Below are 20,246 nucleotides of genomic sequence, written 5' to 3' on the forward strand. Positions count from 1 at the left end.
TGTATTCTGGCTTGTGCCAAAGAAACATGAGATTTTAGGGGATGGTTAGCAACAGTGTCACTCCAATAGCTAGCCAGAGTGGACTCAGAACCCTCACGCAGGGTAAATTGGTACAAACTAGTCAGTGTTAATTTGGTACCTGCTGGGTATAGGTTATTATTTTGGACAATTCTGAGAGAAGGCAGAGAAATGAAAATTAGTCCCCAAGGGTGTATATTTAAGGAAAAAAACCAGAGTAGATTCTAATGAAAGGTGATTGCTGAGAATTTAGAATGTGTGTATGAACAGTCAAGGGAAATAGTTCAGAAAAATGAGCTCCCAGAGAAGGCAGTCATGCAGATGAACTGGAGGGACTGGAGAGGCTGGGGCTGTCTTCCATAGATGTGACCTGAAGATCCAGGGCAGAAGAAAGCAGCTTGCCTTGAAGAAATTAATCCTGGAGGAGGGTTTTTATTTCTCAGCCCCAGTGATTCAAGGATATTACAAAAAATAATGCAGTTTTAAACAAATCCCACTGGGCTTTCTGAATATTTAATTGGATATTCAGGGCAATTATGTTCAGTATAAGGAACACTTACTGAGCATGCACTCTGTGCAGAATTATGGAGAGTACAGGCATGAAGGGTTCTGTACCTGTTCTTGAAGACTCTGAAGAGCACCTTGCCCCATTGTAGGAGGGAGGACAACAGTGGAGCAGCAACTTCATGTTAGAAAAATAAGGACTTAGAGGTAACAGATTGAATTCAGATCTGGATTTTTCCCTCATTGGTAGTCTCAACTTTTCACCAATCATTGAATCTCAGACACATTTAGTTTGTTTTTACAGAAGATGGCATTAAGTATACATTTTCCTTCCTGGATAGGGGAGTCTGAGAATCAAATGGGATCCTGTGCCCGCAGCTTGGGTAAGCTGTAAGCCAATTAGGGGCATGCATTAAGAGTATATATATGAGTCATGGTAGTAGAAATGCAGACCCAGCATTTTAGCCATACCTATTACTTAGGATTCATGCCTGGGCATCTCTGAAATTTAATGCCACAGCTTGTATCTAGGGAGCATTTTGAAAGAGGACTTTTGATGAAACCTGGATCTCTTCAGAGATTCTGCTGTATCTTCTTAGTGATATGGTGCCCCTGTGTCATGTTCTATGCAAGATGGAAGAAAATGTGTAAAATAGTATGGTGGTAGGGTGCTTAGAGAAGAGGGGGAAAAGGGAGGAAGTAGCATTCTATTACTACGTGGAGTAACTGAGACTGAACCGAGTCTGGGAGCCCAAGCTTTTACTCTTTCCCTGCTTTAAGCTCTTGTTGCTAGTTACATGACTTGTCTGTTGGAGACTAGTTTCAGATGACTTTTTGCCACCTTGGAGATTGATTATTGGAAACTTGAAGAGAAGCATGACTGAAAGCTATGTAGAGAAAAATGTCTATGAATGTCTACCTTGGAAAGTCAAGGTTAATTGAAATTTAGTCTAAGGTCATCTTGTTTCTTGAGGGAGTTTCTGTTATTCATTGCAATCTGTGAAGTCCTCTATGAATGTGATTATGACTTTGATTGCTTGCAACTCAGAAGAGCCATGCTCCCATGTCTTTGAGACACCTGAATCACTCAGGTTATATACATTGAGGGTATATAAATTAAGTATGTGGCTAAGAGAGTGCTGGGATGATTCTGTATGTTCTTTGGAAATGCTATTTCGAAAAAGCAAGGCTTTGGGCAGGGCACTCACAATCCAAAAGACTATTGAAGAAATGGGAAATGTCATGGAATAGCTAGAGAAGGAAAGAAGGTATACCATAGTCAAGTGAACACTTGACACTGGCTTTCTTTTACAAGAGTGGTTAAATGTTTTAAGTAATAGAAAACCATAAAGTACCTAACGTATTCATTACTGAAAAGATTTTTCTGCCATATATATTTCTGTTCTGTTTTATTTTTTGGAGAAGCATGCTTCCATTTCAATAAGACTCTAGTCTCCAACCTAGAGTGACAGAACTGGACCAAGTGTTGGTGAGGAAGAGAAAGAAGTGTCAGGTGACTTCCTGGCTGTCATGGTGAAGAATGGACATTGCTTTCCATGCAATAGTTCAGTCCAATTGCAAAAGATTCAGGAGAGAGAATATTGCTCCTCATTTCCATTGTATAAAGAGAAATTTCCCATGTCTGAAGCCCAAAAGGCAAAAATTAAGATAATATTGAACAGTGTAAACTCTCTGCAAATAACATAAAAATATTCCCAAATCTAGCTCTCTAGGAATAACAAACTGTATCAACACAAAAGCAATTTTCCCAAATAACACTTGGCTAGGGAACAAGTCAAAACTCTATAATATTCAGAGGTTAATATACAAAGTCCTATACACAAGCAAAGTAAAGAATAAAGGCCAGGTAAAGGCCAGGGCTATATACAGAAAAAAAAATCAATGCCATTTATTACATTTATTTCCAAGGAAATGAATGATACCTAACTTTTTTAATTAGATATTTTCTTCATTTACATTTCAAATGCTATCCCAAAAGTCCCCCATACTCTCCCCTCCCACTCCCCTACCCACATGCTCCCACTTTTTGGCCCTGGCGTTCCCCTGTACTGAGGCATATAAAGTTTGCAAGACCAAGGGGCCTCTCTTCCCAATGATGGCCAACTAGTCCATCTTCTGATACATATGCAGCTAGAGACACGAGCTCCGGGGGTACTGGTTAGTTCATACTGTTGTTCCACCTATAGGGTTGCAGACTTTTTATCAATGAAAAATTGCAAAAGATCCATTATATGAAAATTAAACTAAAACACTGAACTCTTGGATGCCAGGACTGAGAGATGGCAAGTAGAAAGGCCAATTTTTATGCCCTTGTCTCCAGATGCTGTGCCTGCCACGACCCTCTGCCTCTCATGTTTACCATCCACCCACACCCTTCAGTCCTAGTACCCTCAGTACATGTGAATCTGCTTATCACTGTCATACAGTGGAGCAGAACCCACAAATAACCTCATGCTATTGACGAGAAATACATGTTATTGGAATCACATATGTCTGAAATTTTCACAAAGCCCTTTGTTTTAGAATGTTACTAAACTACTAATTCACAAATTTTTATATGATTATACCACCTGCAAATCAACTACTTTTTATTAGCCCCTTTTTTGAGTTTGACGGTATTTATCTACTTGAGGCAGTTTTCCAGAGTTTATCTAATGTTGACCCTCATCCATATACCTATTTATCCTTCCCTTCCTTCCTTCCTTCCTTCCTTCCTTCCTTCCTTCCTTCCTTCCTTCCTTCCTTCCTTCCTTCCTTCCTTTCCTCCTTCCTTCCTTCCCTCCCTCCCTCCCTTCCTTTATTCCTTCCTTCTTTCCCTTCTTTCTTTCTGAAACTGGTTAAATTATAAAGAATAGAGATTGAGGATGGAGAGATGGCTCAGTGTTTAATAATTTTATTGTTTTTTGAGAGGACTTGAGTTTGGTTCTGAACATCTGTAACTCCAGCCTCAGAGGATCCAAGGTCTTCTTTGACCTCCATAAGCATACCACATGTATAGAAACTCTCTCTCTCTCTCTCTCTCTCTCTCTCTCTCTCTCTCTCTCTCTCTCTCTCTCTCACACACACACACACACAAACTAACTATTAAAAAGTTAATTTTTAAAATATCATTTTGGAAACATAAGACCAAGATCAAGGCACTGTCACGTTGGATGTCAACAGGGAGCTCTGCATTAGCCTCAAAGGCAGTGCTTGGTGCTCTATCTTCATGTAGTGGAAGGCAGAAAAATAAAAGGTTCTTGGTAATTCCTTCTAGATCCTTCATAAAGTAGCTAGCCAACCTGTGAAGGCTGTACCCTCATGAAGGGTAGGGAAGAACGGAGGGAGGAGCTGTGTGAGGGAGGAATAGGGAAAGATACGGGGATGTAAAGAGAATAAGTGAATAAATTAATGGGAAATGGTGAAAAAGAAGCAAAGTATTAATTTTTTTAGAACAATTGGGAAAGAGATGAGAATAGAGAGACTTTAACACTTTCACAAGAAGCAACTTATACCTTCTTCGGATCTCCAGTAATGAGGACAGGTAGACAGCTTTCTAAAGCATTAATGGGTAAGAGATAGGATGCTGTCAGCAAGTTAAAAAATTGGCTAAGTATATAAACTTGCTCTGCACCCACACTGACATCAAAAATGTTTTTAGTAGAAATTTGCTTACATACTTTTGAGAAATAAAACCAGGGTCCCATGCATGCTATGAAAGCACACACTCTATAACAAAGCTGCATTTCCAGTTTTTCTGGTATGTTTTAAGCTAGAAAATAGGCTGTTCACTGATAGCTCTGTAGCTTGAACATGAATTCATTTTTGACATGCAAAATCAGCTGGAGTTTTCAAGTCCAATAATTCAGGGGATGCTTCTGCTTACTGCTATGGATGATTGTTGGTGCAATAGAAATTTCAAACCTTTAGTATGCTCTTAAGATGTGTCTGGTTTAGGAAATTAGAGGGACATGAACTATAGGAAAATAGAGAACCATTTTGATAATTTTTTTTGAAATTGAATCTTCTTCAGACATTACCAGTGGATAAATAATTAAATCTGTTTCTGCATATAATTCTTATTAGTAGAAAAATCACTTGCCGCCTTCTTCCTTCCTGGAGGAGATGAACAAATATTTAAAGAATATTGGCTTGGAAAGAGGTCAAGACCTCCACAGTATCTGGCTCATTTTGACTTCCTGTACCTGGGAAGGAGTGGTTGACAGTGATAGAACCTCATTGACCCAGGTTCTTAGTTGTGGACATGCTGAGTCAGGCTCAGGCTTACTTTCCTCTCTGTTCTCCATTCTGCATCTTTGCCTCTGGTCAGCATTTCATCTTCTCTGTGATATCTTTGATATATATATTAAGATATTCTAAGGGTGCTACTGATCTAATATGTCTTTAATGACTTCTAGTTGTTCTATTCTTCACTGATGTCTTATGGGTCCAGCTCAGCATAAGGCACTGAAGGGGAATAAAGGGGACTATAACAAAATCCTGTTCATTGTGGGAACTGGTCATTATTTCTTATGAATACTAATTATAGAGGATTTACTAGTCTTGAAAAGTTTTCATCTGGTTATGAGAATATGTCTCATGAGAATGTGTTATATGTATTTTAGGCATTGAGTAGAATATGCTCAGGGATGGTTCTGGTTCACTAGGATTTCTTGAGGGAATTTTATCATCTGGTTTTTGGTGAAGAAGCCCCTTGTACCTCTATTAGTCTGCATTCAAAATAAGGAATGAGAACAAAACACAACATGAAGGATGATGACATTGGTGTTTGGAATGGAAGAGATCTTGACATTTTGCAGGAGAAATAGCCAGTGGCAGAGGCCTCATCAAGCAAATGACACTTGAGCCATTTGTGTAAACTGTTCAGGATTCTAACAATTGCTATGAACAGTGAAAATAAAACCAACAGAAGAAAAGAAAGAAATCACATGAAGCAGAATCATGTGGATCATGTTTGGAAACATGAATGGTCAAAGTAAGGGGTAATTGAAATGTAAGCTAAAATCATTAGGTTCATTCACATTGCAATATGTGTTGGGTCTGAGGGACTGGAAATAATTTGGTGGGTAATGGATTTCATTAATAGTCATACTTCAGAAAGTGATAGAATGAGAGATCTACTTTAGAATTGTTCCTAAAAGATAGCATGAGATATATTGATACAGTAGAGCAATCAGAAAGCTATTAGCTAAAGGATCATGATGTTTTTTCCTGTCACATCAGAAGGAATGGGTAAGACAGTAGGAGGGTAATTATTGCAAAATAGTCCATAGATTTAACGGCCATTTCTGAAGATGGGTAGCTAAATCTACTCATCTGTATCCTACCGTAAAGGACTAAGCAAGGAAACAAAATAATTCTTTTCAATTCTTATTTAGCACATTAGAAGAAATGCTGATGGTAAAGATTCTACACTAGGGCATTCCTGCAGCTTGAGGACATCCTTCTACCTTTTGTTCTGCTCAGTGGTTACATAGGCTTTTTGTTTCTTGAATGCTGTTACCTTTTTGTTTGTCAGGGCATTTTTAATGCCTTTACTCCATTGTGATGTAATTTACCTAATGATAATTTTGATTTTAAATCTCAGTGAAGGCTTGCCCAGACTTCACGGGCAGTAGGAACCTTCCATGTAGCGAGTCCACTTCAGTACTACCCTTTGTCAGGAGAACCACAGCAAAGGAAAGAAAAAAATGAAGAGTTCAGCTCAACACTGTGTTTACTGAACACCAGTTCTTACATTTAGATGAACTAAGGTGGTTTCGCACTTAAGGAGCACTGGGAGCCATCGACACAGGAACAAGTAATTACTGCACTTGAGAAAGGTATCATAAAAGAGAATTGCATGGAGAAAAGGGACTGAGTCAGGAAAGACCCTCAGAGGAATCAGTAGTACTCGATGTGGACCTGTTTGAAAGATGGTATGTGGTAGAGAAACAGTAACTTAATGGATTTGGAGTGGATTTTGATTTCCTTTGGGAAAAAAATCTAGAGTAAAAGAAGGAAATAAAAATGAGAGAAACATACACATAAAGGAGGGACTGATGGAGGGAAAGAGAGAGGAAGATATTTACATGTATTGTTTATTTATTGATTTCAGTACTGGGACTTGAATGTAAGGTTTTGTATGGGTTAGGCAAATGCTTTACCACTGGCTATATATTTAAGGCAGGATAACACTAAGATGCCCAGGCTGGCCTTGAACTTGTTCTTCTTTTTCTGCCTTATGACCGCAGGATCTGAGATCCCAAATCTTCACTCTTGATCCTGATCTACTCATATATTTATTTTTGTGAAACCAAATCTAAAAGAAAGAGATGTGGGAGTTTGTGTGGTCATAATGTGTCTAGATGTGCTGGTAATAGATTGCCACAAATACTACTACCGTGATTATATTTTTAAGTGTCATCCACTTTCAGACATGTAGATGACATCTTCTTTCTTTAATCCAAATGTAGAAGTTTGTGGGAAGTTATCTAAGGAGTTTTAGCCATTAGGTTTTTTTCATAAACAGATTCCTGGTTGACCTATGATATTTCCTGGAGAGGAAGCATACTACAGAAGGTTGGGAGGAGGATCACGTGACCCACCATCAGCCTTTTGGATAATGAATCAGTTATTAACTTTAGAATCACTCAAGACATCATTCTGTGGCCTCCCACATCATAAAAAAATTCTAATTTCATGGTGCTGTCTTAGAAACAAAGCTGGAAGGTGTTCAATAAAATGGAATTGAAAAACACAGGACATGCACTTTGATTTACCTGAAAACAGCTGAAGAGGTGGATAGTTTAGAAAGCTTTTTGCCTCTCAGAGGTAAGAATAAGATTCTGTGCTGAGCAGGGAAAGCATTGTTGTCTGAGTTCCAGGAAAAGGGAAAGGAGGACTTACTGAGAACAGTTTTCAATCACAAAGTGTTAGTTGATATTTAACCACTTGCTGAAAAGACTCAATGAGTTTTGAGGCTTGTTACTTGGAGTCCATCTAACACAGAGCCAAATTCTAGAATTCCAGTGTAGTACTTGATAATAATAAGTGGAGATTTGGTTTAACTTTTTAAAAAAAATATATATATATATACATATATATATTTTTTTAATTAGGTATTTTCTTCATTTACATTTCCAATGCCATCCCAAAAGTCACCCAGACCCTCCCCACACCCCCCTACCCACTCACTCCCGCTTCTTGGCCCTGGTGTTCCCCTGTACTGGGGCATATAAAGTTTGCAAGACCAAGGGGCATCTCTTCCCAATGATGGTCAACTAGGCCATCTTCTGCTACATATGCAGCTAAAGACATGAGCTCCGGGGGTACTGGTTAGTTCATATTGTTGTTCCACCTATAGGGTTGCAGATCCCTTTAGCTCCTTGGGTACTTTCTCTAGTTCTTCCATTGGGGGTCCTGTGTTTCATCCAATAGCTGACTGTGAGCATGCACTTCTGTGTTTGCCAGGCACTGGCATTGCCTCACAAGAGACAGCTATATCAGGGTCCTTTCAGCAAAATATTACTGCTGGCATATGCAATGGTGTCTGCCTTTGGAGGCTGAATGTGGGATGGATCCCCGAGTGCGGCAGTCTCGAGATGGTTCATCCTTTTGTCTCAGCTCCAAAATTTGTGTCTGTAACTCCTTCCATGGGTGTTTTGTACCCAATTCTAAGAAAGGGCAAAGTGACCACACTTTGGTTTTCATTCTCCTTGAGTTTTATGTGTTTTGCAACTTGTAACATGCGTATTCTAAGTTTTTGGGCTAATATTCACTTATCAGTGAGTACATATCATGTGAGTTCTTTTGTGATTGGGTTACCTCACTCAGAATGATACCCTCCAGGTCCATCCATTTGCCTAGGAATTTCATAAATTAATTCTTTTTAATAGCTGAGTAGTACTTCATTGTGTAAATGTACCACATTTTCTGTATCCATTTCTCTGTTGAGGGACATCTGGGTTCTTTCAAGCTTCTGGCTATGATAAATAAGGCTTCTATGAACATAGTGGAGCATGTGTCTTTCTTACCAGTTGGAACATCTTCTGGATATATGCCCAGGAAAGGTATTGAAGAATCCTCCAGTAGTGCTATGATCAAGTTTCTGAGGAACTGCCAGACTGATTTCCAGAGAGGTTGTACAAGCTTGCAATCTCACCAACAATGGAGGAATGTTCCTCTTTCTCCACATCCTCGCCAGCATTTGCTGTCACCTGAATTTTTGACCTAAGACATTCTGACTGGTGTGAGGTGGAATATCAGGGTTGTTTTGATTTGCATTTCTCTGATGATTAAGGATGCTGAAAAATTTTCCAGGTGCTACTCAGCCCTTCAGTATTCCTCAGGTGAGAATTCTTTGCTTAGCTCTGAGCCCCATTTTTTAATGGGGTTACTTGACTTTCTGGAGTCCACCTTCTTGAATTCTTTATATATATTGGATATTATTCCCCTATCTGAGTTAGGATAGGTAAAGATCCTTTCCCATTCTGTTGGTGGCCTTTTTGTCTTATTGACAGTGTCTTTTGCCTTACAGAAGCTTTGCAATTTTATGAGGTGCCATTTGTCGATTCTCGATCTTACAGCACAAGCCATTGCTCTTCTATTCGGGAATTTTCCCCTGTGCTCATATCTTCAAGGCTTTTCCCCACCATCTCTTGTATGAGTATCACTGTATCTGGTTTTATGTGAAGTTCCTTGATTCACTTAGACTTGACCTTAGTACAAGGAAATTAGAATGGATCAATTCACATTCATCTACATGATAACTGCCAGTTGTGCCAGCACCATTTTTTGAAAATGCTGTCTTTTTTCCACTGGATGGTTTTAACTCCCTTGTGAAAGAGCAAGTGACGATAGGTGTGTGGGTTCAGTTCTGGGTCTTCAATTCTATTCCATTTATCTATTTCTCTGTCGCTATACCAGTATCAGGCATTTTTTTTTTTTTTTTTTTTAATCAGAATTGCTCTGTAGTACAGTTTTAGATCAGGCATGGTGATTCCACCACAGGTTCTTTTATCCTTGAGAAGAGTTTTGCTATCCTAGGTTTTTTTGTTATTACAGATGAATTTGCCAATTGCCCTTTCAAATCGTTGAAGAATTGAGTTGGAATTTTAATGGGGATTGCGTTGAATCTGTAGATTGCTTTTGGCAAGATAGCCATTTTTACAATGTTGATCCTGCCAATCCATGAGCATGGGAGATCTTTCCATCTTCTGAGATCTTCTTTAATTTCTTTCTTCAGAGACTTGAAGTTCTTATCATACAGATCTTTCACTTCCTTAGTTAGAGTCACACCAAGGTATTTTATATTATTTGTGACTGTTGAGAAGGGTGTTGTTTCCCTAATTTCTTTCTCAGCCTGTTTATTCTTTGTGTAGAGAAAGGCCATTGACTTGTTTGAGTTAATTTTATATCCAGCTACTTCACTGAAGCTGTTTATCAGGTTTAGGAGTTCTCTGGTGGAATTTTTAGGGTCACTTATATATAATATCATATCATCTGCAAAAGGTGATATTTTGACTTCTTTCTTTCCAATTTATATCACCTTCATGTCCTTTTGTTGTTGAATTGCTCTGGCTAGGACTTCAAGTACTATATAGAATAGGTAGGGAGAAAGTGGGCAGCCTTGTCTAGTCCCTGATTTTAATGGGATTGCTTCCAGATTCTCACCATTTACTTTAATATTGGCTACTGGTTTGCTGTAGATTGCTTTTATCATGTTTAGGCATGGGCCTTGAATTCCTGATCTTTCCAAGACTTTTATCATGAATGGATGTTGGATTTTGTCAAATGCTTTCTCAGCATCTAACGAGATGATCATGGGGTTTTTGTCTTTGAGTTTGTTTATATAGTGGATTACATTGATGGATTACTGTATATTAAACCATCCCTGCATCCCTGGAATGAAACTTACTTGGTCAGGATGGATGATTGTTTTCACGTTCTTGGATTCTGTTAGCGAGAATTTTATTGAGTATTTTTGCTTCAATATTCATAAGGGAAATTAGTCTGAAGTTCTCTATCTTTGTTGGGTCTTTCTGTGGTTTAGGTATCAGAGTAATTGTGGCTTCATAGAATGAATTGGGTAGAGTACCTTTTGTTTCTATTTTGTGGAATAGTTTGAGAAGAACTGGAATTATATCTTCTTTGAAAGTCTGATAGAACTCTGCACTAAACCCATCTGGTCCTGGGCTTTTTTTTTTTTTTTTTTTTTTTGGTTGAGAGACTATTAATGACTGCTTCTATTTCTTTAGGGGATATAGGACTGTTTAGATCATTAACCTGATCCTGATTTAACTTTGTTACATGGTGTCTGTCTAGAAATTTGCTCATTTCATCCAGGTTTTCCAGTTTTGTTGAGTATAGCCTTTTGTAGAAGGATCTGATGGTGTTTTGGATTTCTTCATGATCTGTTCTTATGTCTCCCTTTTCATTTCTGATTTTGTTAATTAGGATGCTGTCCCTGTGCCCTCTAGTGAGTCTGCCTAAGGGAGAACCAGGTTCTTGTTTGGTTGATTCTTTGAATAGTTCTTGATTCCACTTGGTTGATTTTGCTCCTGAGTTTGATTATTTCCTGCCGTCTACTCCTATTGGGTGAATTTGCTTCCTTTTGTTTTAGAGCTTTTAGGTGTATTGTCAAGCTGCTAGTGTGTGCTCTCTCTAGTTTCTTTTTGGAGGCACTCAGAGCTATGAGATTTTTCTCTTGGAAATGCTTTCATTGTGTCCCATGAGTTTGGGTATGTTGTGGCTTCATTTTCATTAAACTCTAAAAAGTCTTAATTTTTTCTTTATTCCTTCCTCAAGGTATCATTGAGAAGAGTGTTGTTTATTTTCGACGTGAATGTTGGCTTTCTATTATTTATGTTGTTATTGAAGATCAGCCTTAGTCCATGGTGATCTGATAGGATCCATGGGACAATTTTAATATTTTTGTATCTGTTGAGGCCTGTTTTGTTACCATATGGTCAATTTTTTAGAAGGTCCCATGAGGTGCAAAGAAGAAGGTATATCCTTTTGTTTTAGGATAAAATGTTCTGTAGATATCTGTTAAATCCATTTGTTTCATAACTTCTGTTAGTTTCACTGTGTCTCTGTTTAGTTTCTGTTTCTACTATCTGTCCATTGATGAAAGTGGTGTGTTGAAGTCTCCCACTATTATTGTATGCTTTGAGCTTTACTAAAGTGTCTTTAATGAACGTGGCTGCCCTTGCATTTGGAGCAAATAGATATCCAGAATTGAGAGTTCCTCTTGGAAGATTTTACCTTTGATGTGTATGAAATGCCCCTCTTGTCTTTTTTGATAACTTTGGGTTGGAAATCGATTTTTTTAGATATTAGAATGGCTACTTCAGCTTGTTTCTTCAGACCATTTGCTTGGAAAATTTTTTTCCAGCCTTTCATTCTGAGGTAGTGTCTGTCTTTTTCCCTGAGATGGGTTTCCTGTAAGCAGCAAAATGTTGGGTCCTATTTGTGTAGCCAGTCTGTTAGTCTATATCTTTTTATTGGGGAACTGAGTCCATTGATATTAAGAGATATTAAGGAAAAGTAATTGTTGCTTCCTATTATTTTTGTTGTTAGAGTTGGCATTCTGCTCTTGTTGCTGTCTTCTTTTAGGTTTGTTGAAGGATTACTTTCTTGCTTTTTCTAGGGTGTATTTTCTGTCCTTGTATTCTTTTTTTTCTGTTATTATCCTTTGAAGGGCTGGATTCATGGAAAGATATTGTATGAATTTGGTTTTGTCATGGAATACTTTGTTTTCTCCAACTATGGTAATTGAGAGTTTGGCTGGGTATAGTAGCCTGGACTGGCATTTGTGTTCTCTTAGGGTCTGTATAACATCTGTCCAGGATCTTCTGGCTTTCATAGTCTCTGGTGAGAAGTCTTATGTAATTCTAATAGGCCTGCCTTTAAATGTTACTTGACCTTTTTCCCTTGCTGCTTTTAATATTTTGTCTTTATTTAGTGCATTTGTTGTTCTGATTATTATGTGTCGGGAGGAATTTCTTTTCTGGTCCAGTCTATTTGGAGTTCTGTAGGATTCTTGTATGTTCATGGGCATCTCTTTCTTTAGGTTTGGGAAGTTTTCTTCTATAATTTTGTTGAAGGTATTTGCTGGCCCTGTAAGTTGAAAATCTTCATTCTCATCTACTCCTATTATCCGTAGGTTTGGTCTTCTCATTGTGTCCTGTATTTCCTGGATATTTTGAGTTAGGATCTTTTTCCCTTTTGCATTTTCTTTGATTGTTGTGTCCATGTTCCCTATGGAATCTTCTGCACCCGAGATTCTCTCTTCCATCTCTTGTATTCTGTTGCTGATGCTCGTATCTATGGTTCCTTTATTTCTCTCCTAAGATTTCTATCTCTAGAGTTGTCTTTCTTTGGGTTTTCTTTATTGTTTCTATTTTCCTTTTTAGATCCTGCATGTTTTTGTTCACTTCCATCTCCTGTTTGGTATTGTTTTCCTGCAACTCTCTAAGGCATTTTTGTGTTTCCTTTTTAAAGGTTTCTAGCTGTTTACCTGTGTTTTCCTACATTTCCTTCTTAAGGTCTTCCATCATCATCATAATAAGTGACTTTAGATCCATGTCTTGCTTTTCTGGTGTGACGGTGTATCCAGGACTTGTTATGGTGGAAGTGTTTGGTTCTGATGATGCCAAGTAACCTTGGTTTCTGTTGCTTCTGTTCATACACTTGCCTCCTGCCATCTGATTGTCTCAAATATTTGCTGATGTCAATATATCTGATTGGAGTCTGTCCTTCCTATAATCCTAGTTGATTTAGGACTCCTCAGAGTCCAGCTTTGTCTGTCATCCTTTGCTTGTGGGTTCCTGTGAACCTGAGATTCTGGGTGTGTCAGAGTTCTTGGCATTCAAGTTCCTCTGAGGCCCTGAAATACTGGTGTGACCAAGCTCCTTTTATCCTGGGATCCTGTTGTCAAAGATCCTGGGCGTGTTATAGTGCCTGGAAGTGGTGTCTCCTTTGAGGAGTGTGGAACTGTCTGGTCAGTGGTCCTAAGATCACGTGGAGAGTCCTCTAGGGACCTTGGGGCCCCAAAGGTGACCCGGTGCTGGCGCCGACTGGAAGCGATTTGGTTTCTCTTAAAATATCTATCTACCTGTCTGTCTGTCTGTCTGTCTGTCTATTTGTCTATCTTCTATCATTTTCTCATCTGTTGTCTGCCCCACCTCACTCATCTATCTGTTATCTGCCGGTCTGTAAAATTGAGCTTTGATCAGAGTGACCTTGACTTGGCTCCATTCTTTCTTCCGCCCGTCTAGTTCCTCTCTTTCAGCCCGAGTTGCCATCTCAGTTGAACCGTTCATTGCGAGCTGCTGGTCGGCCACAACGATAGGTAATTTAAAATAGGCATTATTAATAAAAACAACAGATTTTTATTTTTTAATTTTCAAATGTCCAAATCTACTATTTCATTAAAACGATCTAAACTTGCTTCCCTGTGGCTAATAACTCAGCATGTCTAAAAAGCTTTTCTCAATTTAGCCATATTAACATTTAAATGTTTTCATCCTTTTCAATGCATTGTCCCCTTTTATTATTAAATATAAGACTCCTAAAGGAAAGTATATTGAATTTATATATAAAATTGAATAATAGTGATTGTCTTAGCTTTGTCAACTTGATACACCCAAGCATCATCTGAGAAGAAGGCTTCAATTTGGGATTACCCAGATCTCACTGTTCTATGGGCACACCTTTGGGGCATTGTGTTGACTGCTAATCAGTATAGGAGGACACAGTTTACTGTGGGTACTAGCATCCCTGGGCATGTGGTCCTAACCTGTTGAAGAATGGTAGCAAAGCATGGGTTAGTAAATGAGCTAACAAGCAGTGTTTCGTCATTGTTTCTGCTTCAAGTTCCTGTTTTAGTTCTTGTTCTCACTAGTGATGCTTCATAACTTGACAGTATAAGTCAAATATAGCCTTTCCTCTCTAAGCTGCATTTGGTCAGAAAATTTTACCACAACAACAGACAGGAAACTAGATCAGTTGTCAAGCCAACATCAGTATAACCACTGTCTAAGTCAAGCAACAGTGTTTCATGGAAATCCTTGTGATATGCATGTATTCAATTTGAATTATGCATTATTATCTATAGATTATTTGCATATGCAAACAGTGCACTTTAGCTTTGTCTGTTTGGGAACACAATACAAATGGAGCCATACTGAATATGTTTCTTTTTTTTCTTTTTATCTTTTTACTTCATGTTATATTTTTCCTGTCACTCATGATATTTCAGGCGGCTGTTGTTCATTTGTTCTTGTTATATGATATTCCATCTATCATCTACTGATAATAATTGAATTGTATCTAGTTTAGAGTGCTATGAAAAATGCTTCCATTAGCAATCCTGTTCATGTTCTGATACACATGTGCATTCATTTTTATAAATAATGATTCTAGGTAACCTTTGTATCAGAAGCATCAATATCATTCATTCAAAAAATGGCTAGCCAAGTGGAAGGGAGAAAGAGAACAGAGTCAGAGCTGGTTCAAGTCTTAGTTTAATTCCTCCCCTTGCTTAAGCATCCTCATAGCCACCTTGTTAAGACCCCTAATTGTTCTCCTGCTATTGATGACCTTTGGGCCCTGTGAATTGAACACACTTATAGCCTTCATAAAAGAGAATAGGAGCAGCACAGCTGATGGTCCTATGCCAACAATAGGAGACCCTGAGAATAGGACCTGAAGAATATGAGTTAGTTACCCAAGACCCCTGAACATAGCTCCAGGACTGGAGTTTGTACAAGAAAAAGGGTGGAATGAGTAACCCTAAGGGGTTTACTAGTCCCACACCCTTCTTACAGCCTCTCTCTGTTGCCTGGGGTCAAGGCTAGACCAAGTTCCATTTTCCACCCACAGGAACATTATTGAGTAAAAATTTCTCAGAATGTACTGACTGATAGTTACCTGGCCCTCTGGAAAGTCCCAGGTAGAGTTCAAATGCATGTCATGCTTGCTAGCCAATAGATTTAAAGGTCAATATGCTTAGTTAATAAGTTTGAACTGTAACCTTGCTGATGTAACCTGTGCTCCTAAAAAGTATAAAACCTGCTTGTAATAGCCATTTGAGGTCACCTTCTTAGTGACTCACCTTGAGGGACTAATTGAAGGTCGACCTCAACATGCCGGAAAATGAACCTCTTGATTTTGCATTGAAAAAAAAAATGCAAACCAACAGATTCCATCTCAAACCTATTTAGTCATAGACTTTGGGGATGAATTTTGGGGGTGAAGTTATAGAATGGGTCCCGCCATTCTATAACTTAATAGCTTTCTAGATCTGACAAAAAGAATATTAAACAGTGAGAAATGAAATAATTCTGTAGACATGAATTTAAGAGTAGTATTGAGTCCTGGGTTATACATATCTTCAGCTTTGCTAGATAAAGCTGAAGAATTTTCCTCAATGGTCAGCAGTGCCACAAATCCACATTTGCTCACAAAAACACTTGTCCTGTTATAAAAATGAAAGGGTTTTGAATTTGAGCATGCTTGTAATATTCAAAAGTGTTATTATTCAGTTACTAATATCTTTCCCCATGGCTATATAAAAGTTACTTTTAGACAATCAATTGCTTTTGTACCCCAGATAATGATTAATTTCTTCACGCAGTTTTACCTTAAGTGAGTTACTCTGTAAACATGTGTTTTAGCAGTGACAGTAATGCATGGCACACTGAAACCAAGTTTCTGCAATGTTATTGCCTAGTTATCCCCCACCCACATGTTAACCGCAGTGGTGATCAGTAAGTGTGTTTCAATATACTTACCTAGATGCCATTTAGAAGTAGAAGTCCCTCTTTTCATCACTCACAGAACTTTAGAACATCTTTATTACAAAATATGTAACCTTGCATAGTAGTGGTTTATAGTTCTGCCTCCTTACCTGGGAGAGAATCAGGGACAGCTACATTTGCTTCTGCCTTCGCTTTTAGTACAGAAAATGCCTGCACAACACAGGCAATAAAACAGTATCAGGCTGGAGAGATGGCTCAGCCGTTAAAGGCTAGGCTCACAACCAAAAATATAACACAGTATCACTTGAATGAATTAAACTAAGAACTTTTCCTGTTGGCCACAATCCTTTCCCTGGGGTGAATGTCTGGCATCCTCATCTGATTTTCTTTCCCCAGCTCATCTCTCTTTGCATAGTTTGTAGATATCACTTCACAATGAATATGGTCTTGCAGATATGGTACAGGCAGATACATAGCTAATGAGCTTGGTAGGCCTTTAGAGTCCCAAGTCTGGAAGGTGGCCTCTTTCTGTCTCTACTATGCAAAGCTGTGTGGGACAGTGCTGCCTGCTGACTTTGAAAGGGATTCAAAATAGTCTAGTATACACCGTCCATCCATTCCCCTTGACCACTGAGCACAAGAACACCCCTTTGGTTAATGGAAAATGATCAGTTAAGATTTTGTTCTCCCGGAAAAAGAAAACTTTTCTCCTAGAAAACTTTTAATCTTTGATTCTAAAATAAGGTCTCTTCTGGCATACTTGTGGGATTGTATGTTTCTGGGCATTCTGGGATTTTATCTGTCTTTACTGGTCTCACAGTAGTGATGTTTCCTCTGTTTGAATCAAACACAGCCTAATGTTAAGGCTTCATCAAATCCAGGAAAAGCCTCTCAGCATTTAGTCTAGTATGCACCGTCCATCCATCCATCCGCACTCACCACTGAGCATAAGCACACCCCTCTGGTTAATGGAAAATGATTAGTTAGAGTCTTTTTCTCCTAGAAAAGAAAACGTTTACCCTAGAAAATGTAGCACTGGTTACATTTGATTGTTGACAGATTGCCTTCTAAGGTTTGATTTTGGGGAGACTACCACTCGGAATTATAATCACCACATTGTGTGTGTGTTTGTGTGTGTGTGTATGTGTGTGTGTGTTTTAACTACGAAGAAACTGAACAGGAAATCATTCCTTTTTATTAGTGTTAACTTGAAGGTGCTTTTCTTAAACTTCAAGGTCTTAGCAAAAGTTGTCTGGAGCTACCATTGGGTCAATACAGCCAGTAGTCAGGGAAGGTAAGTCTCCTGATTGGGGCTGTGCATGGTAAAGAGAGAGGCTGCTGTCTGAGATGACTCTATTTCTCTTAGTTTGCAGCATAAGCAACAGAAACCTTTTACTTGGTCCAGATAAAATATTCTTATTCTTATTCCTATTCTTTTTTTTGTTTTTGCTGAGTCCTGTTGAAGTCAGACCCACAGCATTCTGAATCTATTACAAAGTGTTACTTGGCATGGAAGAAAGAATAGTGGTTTTCAGGACTCTGCAACAATAAGTTCTACTTTTTGCTCTTAAAATTTAATCCGTCTCTTTAAATAGCTTAATTAGAGCTGCATTTGTGGCTCTAGAAACATCATCAATGTGTATCACTACTGACACATGAAGATAACACTACTTACATATTTAAAATATTATTTATGTATGTTTATACTAAGTGTTCAATTTTTCTCAAGACCAGACAAGGCTGGGTACCCCTTAGTTCAGAGAGCAGGGCCCAGGGCACAGTTATACAGCAAAATGGACAAAGACTTTTCATTTTAATTGAAAATATGTTTAGTTGTAATCAGGCATAATTTTTTTTTACAAAAAAATGGAAGCAGCTTTATATAAATATATGTGAAATCTAGCCATGTAACATCTTTTATGGGACACTTGCTGGTTTGAACTTCAGGCTCTTTTATCTGAAACAATCAATGGCAATGACCTCAGTAATTGCCTTCAATTGTCCTCTCTCCTGTGCTGCAATACAAACAGTACAGCTCACAGCTTTCCTTTGGAAATGAGGGCCTGGAACATGACTGAGGCCTAAGGAAATAACACTGTTCTGCAAACCAAGTCCTCTTGAAATTGCTATCATGACCTTGTTCACACTTTAGTTTTATGAAACTGAAAAGTTATTACTTGTTTCCGAGGCTTCCAGGAAGATCAAATGGGGAAAATTTTAGTGACTGACTCTTGGAAAGATACTTTGCATCAGTGCTATGAGCAGTCCAAAGAAGATTGCTTTCTCAGAGAGAAAAACCAGGACTAGAGAAATGGTTCAGCAATGAAGAACACTGGCTGCTCTTGCAAATATTCCAGGTTTTGTTCCTAGCCCATACATCATGGTTCACAAGTGATGCTGCTGCTAAATTCAGGAACCTAATGCCATCTTCTGGCCTCCAAGGGCACCAGGTATGCACATGGTGCACATATATGCATGTGGTCAAAACGCTTATATATATATATACATATATATATATATATATATATATACACATATATGGCAAAGACATTCAAACACTCTGATTTCAATTATTTTTCTTTTTGATGTGTGTGTGTTTTCCTCGAGCGTTTCACTTTCTGATGAATTTTGGAGGAGTATTGGAAAGCTACCAAAAATTTGTTATGGATAATAGGCTGAGGAGCAAAATCTATTTTTGAACTAGTTAACTGAGTACTGAGGTAACTAATGAGTAATTCCTTCTTTTATTCTAATTTAAATATTGTCTTATCATATTACTTATTCTTATATGTTTTTAGTATATATTTTTGATATTATCTTTTATATATTTGAATACAGATTTTAATGTTTAGATTATTCTGACTATATAATGAAGTATAATAAATATGTAATTACCCCTTTGTTACAATTATAGAAAAGTCTTATTTTGGGGGTAATTTTAAAAGTTTTCTTTTAATATGAAGTATTTCTTTTAAATTTGTAAAGGGATATTATATATCTATTGATAGATTGATTGTAACTTTAAAAATGTTATTATATTATATATGGAAATAATATATAATTCATACTGTGTTTTACTAACTTTTTTTATAATATATATTTTTTATGGTTTTCTTTATACATGTCTAATGCATTTATTGAACTAACCTAAAGTAATTTGTATTATATTGTCTCTTGGTTATAAGAAACAGACAACACTGAATTTTGAACATTATGTTTCATTGTTAATTGTATGTGTGTGCTTGTGTGTGTGTGTACATGTGTACATGTGCATGTGCTTGTTTGTGGAGAGGACAGACATATGGGGTTTGCCTTCCACAGTGTTTCTTCTTTTGAAACTGAGCTATTTCCTGGCACTTGGAGTTCATTGATTCAGTTAGGCTGGCTGGACCAGTGGGCCATTGAGCTTCAGGGTTTTCCTGGTCTCTGCCTCCTCAGTGCAGTTATTCCAGGAATGTATAGCTACACCCAGCCTGTTTTTTTTTTTTTTCCAAGCCCCATCATTCTCCATGTTCTATATTCCAGTGTACTGGCTAGTTTTGTGTCAACTTTACACAACTGGAGTTATCACAGAGAAAGGAGCTTCAGCTTGAGAAAATGCCTCCATGAGATCCAACTGTAAGACATTTTCTCAATTAGTGATCAAGGGGGAAAGGCCCCTTGTGGGTGATGCCATCTCTGGGCTGGCAGTCTTGGTTCTATAAGAGAGCAGGCTGAGCAAGCCAGGGGAGGCAGGCCAGTAAAGAACATCTCTCCATGGCCTTTGCATCAACTCCTGCTTCCTGACCTGCTTGAGTTCCAGTCCTGACTTCCTTTGGTGATGAACAGCAATGTGGAAGAGTAAGCTGAATAAATCCTTTCCTCCCCAACTTGCTTCTTGGTCATGATGTTTGTGCAGGAATAGAAACCCTAAGACAAATTGGTACCAGCATAGTGGGGTATTCCTGTGACAACCTG

This window comes from Mus caroli, unplaced genomic scaffold (genome assembly GCF_978045245.1).
Source record: "Mus caroli unplaced genomic scaffold, Mus_caroli_1 scaffold_14, whole genome shotgun sequence".
Taxonomy (NCBI): Eukaryota; Metazoa; Chordata; class Mammalia; order Rodentia; family Muridae; genus Mus; species Mus caroli.